The following is a 6,576-nucleotide window of genomic DNA, read 5'->3' on the forward strand; positions in this document are numbered from 1 at the left end:
TATATGTAGTAAAAATAACAGTTTGCATCCTTTTCCATTTTAAAGATGCATCATTATCTTCTCTAGATTATAGTTTCAGGTAGTTCAATTGTTTCTCAAGAACACTTTTTGTTTTACAAGAACAAAGCTTTCTTGACAGTCTTGTTCAAGACATAATTAGAACAATTAAGTCATTTTAGGTTAACTTCAACAGCAGAGAAACCCATAAACTTTAATAGGAGCAGAATCAGCTTTGAACTAAGTTTAGGCATATTTTTTTCTTATTCCTTTGAAGACACGAATAAAATAATCTGTCTCACGTGGATGGATTTGCTAGTTAATTATCCACAGCATCTGCAGCACAGAGTACAGTCTCATGCCTTTTAAGGTTTGACAAGACAGATATATGGCTCTGCAATCAGAAAATTGCATCCTTGCTAAAAACGCTTTGACATCTGAAATTACCGAGAGCCGGATACTGGCTTGATTTGGTAGACTTATATATAGGTAAGTCTATTGCAAAGTGGCTACACATTCAACACCAGTTTATCCATCTCTGTGCTTCCCATTGTTATATGCTTGTGAAAATCCTGGAATTCTTGTTCCAATACCTGAAAAAATTTAGAGATTTTCCTACAATAAAATAGCAAAAATTCTTGTGCTTGATATGCAGTTTGAATGGCAAACTTCTCATTTGGGATGGTATCTCACCAAGGTTTTAGGAATGTTCAGAAATAGAATTGGAGGTTGTCCTATGTAATAGAGGCTGTCACAGTGTCTGGATCAGATGAAAGTACAAAATTTAATGATATTCGTAACTGCGGAAATATTTCCCTCTAATGGGCAGATCTTTTTTCACAATTACATGTGAATATACACAAATCTGACAGGAACTTCTCTCTTCTGGTCATCTCTGTAACTGCTGGTTCCAACCCAGAAATGCTTGTATCGGAGCTAGTAAGAACACTCTGAACATAACTGATGTCCCATCCATAGCTTTCCTTACTAAATGGTTTCAATGACCACTGATCCTCTTTGTTAAAATTTGTGTGTCACTTCTAGTGTAAATATTGTCAATGATTATTTACCAGTCTCTAAATACTCTTAAGCCTTTTTTTTTAAAACTTGGCTTTAGGACTCTTTGATATTGTTTTATATCAGTGAACTGCTCTTTGGTTCATTGCTGCTATGTCTGATATTCAATGTTGAAAGTGCAGTAGCCCTACTTTGTTAGCATTATCTCTGCAGTCCTATTATTGAGATAGAGGCTACTCGGAAAAGGATGAAATTTTTCACCATTTTGGGAAGTGTTACCGTTCCCTGAGGAAATGCAAACATCCCACACTCAGTTACTTTATTCAAGTGTAATTTAAAACCGGCTCTCAAGCATAATGGGATGTTACAGCCAATATTTATTTTTCTTTCATTAGATAAATAGTATTAAATTGCAATCCTTGAGAAAATTGTACAGACTGTATCACATCTGAATGTGTTTGAGCTTGAGTCTCGCTCAGGCAAATTCTCATCATATTCAAATAACCATCATTATGCAAATAAGAACATCCTCATTGCCAAGCAAGTTTAAAATGGATGTTTGTTTTTATCATGATGAATTATCTTCCTCCTGGTAGCAGACAGCTACGTGCAGCTCAGAAGAGTGGTATAGGTCCTGTTTATTCTTCAGACTTCTTTTGCCAGTTGCAAGCTGATTATTTTGCTAGCTAGGATAGGATTTGATTGTTCTTCCTCCCATGTATCTTGCTTGAAGAACAGAACAATCAAGCTTTTCTCATCACCGGAGTTTTTCGCTTTTTGGTGTTTCCAGATTTGCACATAACAAATCTTTTTTTTGTGAATCAGGCAGTGGCAACCCAAGGTCATTGTCTTCCAGAGGCAGGCCAGCATTTCATACCAGCATATGTATACCCTGTGACTAAAGAGTAAATCCTGGATTTAGTGCTTAGCTTCAGCACTTCTCCCAGGCACTAGAGCAAAGAAAGGAATGTTTCGTCTATCTACCTTTGGCCTCCAAATTAGCTGTGAACTCTTTTGCAGCTGTTACAGGTTCAAGACTGAAACAACCTCTGCAACCTCAATAGTTGCCCCTCCTTTTTTGCTGAGGTCAAGGGACTAATGCCCCAGCAATTGTAAAATGTGTCCTTTGGTACCCAAAAGCCAGTGGATACCTCCTTTTATAGAATAGATCAATAATCTCAGATTTAATGCAGCATCTATAGAGACAGTTAGTATCTGTGTGAGGTCCTCATGCAGACTTAGACACTCCTATTTGTTGAAGATTCTGTATCTGTAGCAGTTCCATGACCCTCGTCTCCTTTGTGTAACAGGGCCTCTGCTATGCCCTGTGTTCAGCCATAGCTGTAGTGCATGGCAAAGGACATGGTTTGACATCCGTGGGAACTGGCAGCAGTCCCAGCCCATCCAGGTATTCACACACTGATCTCTTATCTCTGGTTGCTTCAGAGGTGCTGCTGGTTTGTAAAAAAACCTCATCAAATGCATCAGGCAATACGTTTATGCCTTGACTCCATCCTGGAGCAACTTACTGCAAGTGTTTGATATTTAAAATACAATTCATTTGTTCTTAATTTATGCCACAACCTGCACGATGGAGTCCTAGTTATGGCTAAGGCCCTATGCACTGCTATGATTCAGAGACTAATAATGTATGGGTCATAAAGACAAAGTAAAGCACTGCAGTAACAGCTAATCTTTTTGTTTGATTGTTTTCTCCATTTTTGGCCTGGTTCTCATAAAAAAAATTTTCTTCAGTGATGGCCAGTCTACATGGTAGAAATATACATTAAATCCTGAATTTGCAGAATGTCAACTCACAATGGACTTTTTTAGACTTTATTTTAATATTTCTTATTTTCCACATGAAAACTGAGATTAAATATGACTACTGCAACTATCGCTATGTCAGAGGTACTGTACAAAGTTTGCAAATTGCAGTTTCCTTATATAAAATAAGGTTCTTCCGTGAGAGACGTTTTATTCTATCAGTGAGTGCCTCAAGGTAGAAATGAATTATAATTCAGAAAAGCATAAATAAAAGGCTGCAAAAGTCCTCATCATTTTTTCTCTTTGATGTAGATGTTGTACAAAAGGAATGGTAGTTGTAGTAAAAGTTATAGTATGTAGCCAAAACTTAGGATCTCTATTATCACATTAATTCTTAATAATAAAAAATAAATGGATTGTTATTGAGTTGACAAAGTCCTACAAAGATTTCTTACTTTGTTAGACTATTACAAGAATCCTAACGTGCAGACAATGCCTAATTTTTAGTCCAGTTACATATATTGCAAATGAAATGTACTGCCTCATTTATTTATGGCGAACAGAGATGCAAAGTGAAACGTGACACTAGAACTAATATCTATTGTAGGACATATTTTATGCAGATGATGGTCCATTTAACTTAAAAAAACTAGTTCTATGAAATCAGAAGAACAAAATCTTGTCAGAATCCCACTTCTTCACATGATGCAGTGTTCAGTATAAATTCACTGGTGCTGTCTATATCTAAACCTAGAAATCTGCAGGTTCTGCACTCAAAGAAAATGTCCACAATCTATCACACATTAAATGATTTTTCACTTTTGCTTCAGTAATATTTAGAAGGCAAAAGCTATGCAACAGGAATAATTCCTTTTGTCCCAGCTTTACAAAATTTTGTTAATGCAATGAACCATAAATAACAAAACCAATCCCCCTCATACTTGGATTAACTGCAACCTTCCATGCGCTTTTGGTTCTCTTCTCTCAGTTTTTCTGCCAAACATACTAAGGATTATGGTCAAAATTAATAGCTGGAAAAGAAGTGCTTAATTTTCTGCAGAGGCATAAGAGAGTGTAGAAGTGAGCTACAGGACAAGAGTTCTTGTTATGATAGCAACATTGGGCTTATTTATATTTACTGTTAATGTTATAGCTTCTGTAAATTAAAAATGCCATCAAACTACTTGAAAAGGAAATGTAATCTATAAATAACTACTTTATGCACACTGTATCATTTCCAGTTCAGTTAAGCAAAAAGATTTTTCATCCTCTCATCTAACAGCTTATCCTATGAAGTTATGTCTGCATGCAAGTATGTGCTACAAGCCAAAATCTGCTTTCGTTTAGATCTTTATAAGATCACTATCTTAAAAGAAGCTGAACAAGATATTTTCTATGACCAGATTCCATCCCTAACCGTTTCTGTGCGTGATCCTGAAACAGGCACAGTTCCTAAGCAGGGCTGATTATAAGCAGTTGCTGGTGTGTTTTATTCATCAAATGACCGAATTGTATGTATTCTCTTACGTATGTTTCAATTTCTTTGAAACTGGCTCCTTCAGTAGAGTGGTTAGATGTCCTTCGGGTTACTGAATGAATAGATTTGTTTCAGGATAGATCTTCACAGATACATGAAATCATGAGATTTAAACTACTTTTCTTATCAGGGTGTCTGTGGTGGTTGACTTTTAGGTTTTGTGTTTTAAAAAAAAATACTTCAGAACAAAATGTATTAGGATTCTTGTAGATACTGCATACAAGAGGGAGAAAGCCTTGGGAGGGAATGTTAAATTTTGTTGTAGCCTTTTCCAATAGCATTGATTTGGGTCTGCTTGCTCCCATCAGCCATGGAGTGGATAATCAAATCTGTACTTTTAGTCTTAAGACTAAATCCTGGAGTGCTCAAATTTGCTTTGTTTTAGAAGGATCAAAGATCTGACTGAGTTTTTGGTATGCAGTATGCTGTCTGGTTTCACTTTGATTCAATTAGGAAATAGATGATAAGCTTTTACAACACTCGAGGGGTCACTTGGATGGAGTTAATGAAGAAACAAAAGGTGTAGTAAGGCAATGCTCTTTCCTAAGTGACAAATGTTGGAAGGGGGGCAGCGCTATTAGGAGCAGATGAAGGGGAAGAAAAACATGCATCAAGTCTGCCCCAGCCATTTACACGCAGTCTTAGTTTACATGAAAAAGCAGCCACAAATGCTCACTGGAATGAAAAGATACAGATGTGAAATTCGTAATTCTTTGTTCTGGGCTTGGTAAAATAACTTAATGGCAAGAAACTGTTGCAATCTCTGTGCTTTTTTAAAAATCACACTTGGATCTCAAAAGTGTGAACAAAGAGTAGGATCCAGAGCAGTCATGATGAGCAGTTATGTTACAACTCCTGTTTATAGCTAATGAAACTTTTTGTAAAAAAAAATATGTAGAATAGCCCATCTTACAGGAGAAGGGAAGTGTATACACGCATCATGCTATCTTGTGTAAGGCAAGAACATATAGTTACATTTTAAAAGGAGAAAAGAACATACTGGATAAATAAAATTTTGATTTTGTTTTGCTTTATTTTTAATGGAAATAACAGAGTATTCCATTGCAAGAACCCTCTAACTGTTTGGTTTTTTTGTGTTTTTTTTTCTTCTACAGGCAATTATAGAAGCTTGGGGGTATTTTTTAAACACAAAAGAAAAACTACATAGAAAAACAGTCCAGTTTTGCTTCAGCAATTGATTTTACAGGGGTACTGACAGCGTTAAGGGAAAGAAACAACTAAAATGTGGCTGCAATGCTAAAATGAAACAAATGAGCTGAGCTATAGCCTCCTTTTCATTATAGAGTTGAACTTAGGTTTGAAAATTATGTAAATTTTTGCCCAGCTTCAGCAGTCTGTATGTATTTCATTCCATGCCTCTTTACCCAAAGAAAATTGAGCTCTAAGACAGAGCTTTAGAAAAATCATTAAAAATAGAAACTGGGAAATTCATTATAGTTGCTCAGGTGCCAGTTAAACCAGATTAAGTTTATTTAGGCTAAGAACATAATATGTCTTTGCCCAGATATGAAGTTATGTTAAGCGTGATCCATGTAAGAAAGTGCTTGGGCTGGTGAACTTCAGAAAACCATCTGTGCTCTGCTTTCTGGAGGACAGTGGACAGATCCCTGCAACACTGACAACATGAGCTGGTATGCCTGCATTGTGCTGTGCTGGACCATGCCAGAGGCCAGCTTTGATCCAGAGGTATAACCATGTCAATGCAGACAGAATCATAGAATCATTTAGGTTGGAGAGGACCTGCAAGATCATCGTGTGCAACCGTTAACCTAAAACTGTCAATTCCCCCACTAAACCATGTCCCTGAGCTCCCCATCTGTCTTTTAAATACCTCTGGGGATGGTGACTCCACCACTTCCCCGGGGCAGCCTGCTCCAATGCTTTACAACTCTTTCAGTGAGGAAACTTTTCCTAATATCCAATCTAGACCTCCCCTAGTACAACTTAAGACCATTTTCCCCTTGTTCTATTGCCTGTTACTTGGGAGAAGACACTGACACCCACCTCACTACACCCTGCTTTCAGACAGTTGTAAAGAGCGACAAGGTCTCCCCTCAGCCTCCTTTTCTCAAGACTGAACAACCCCAGTTCCCCCAGCTGCTCCTCGTGAGGCTTGTGTTCTAGCCGCTTCACCAGCCTCGTTGCCCTTCTCTGGACATGCTCCAGAAACTCAATGCCCTTCTTGTAGTGAGGGGCCCAAAACTGAACACACTACTCGAGGTGCAGCCTCACCAGTG

The sequence above is a fragment of the Opisthocomus hoazin genome, chromosome 13 (assembly GCF_030867145.1).
Source record: "Opisthocomus hoazin isolate bOpiHoa1 chromosome 13, bOpiHoa1.hap1, whole genome shotgun sequence".
NCBI lineage: Eukaryota > Metazoa > Chordata > Aves > Opisthocomiformes > Opisthocomidae > Opisthocomus > Opisthocomus hoazin.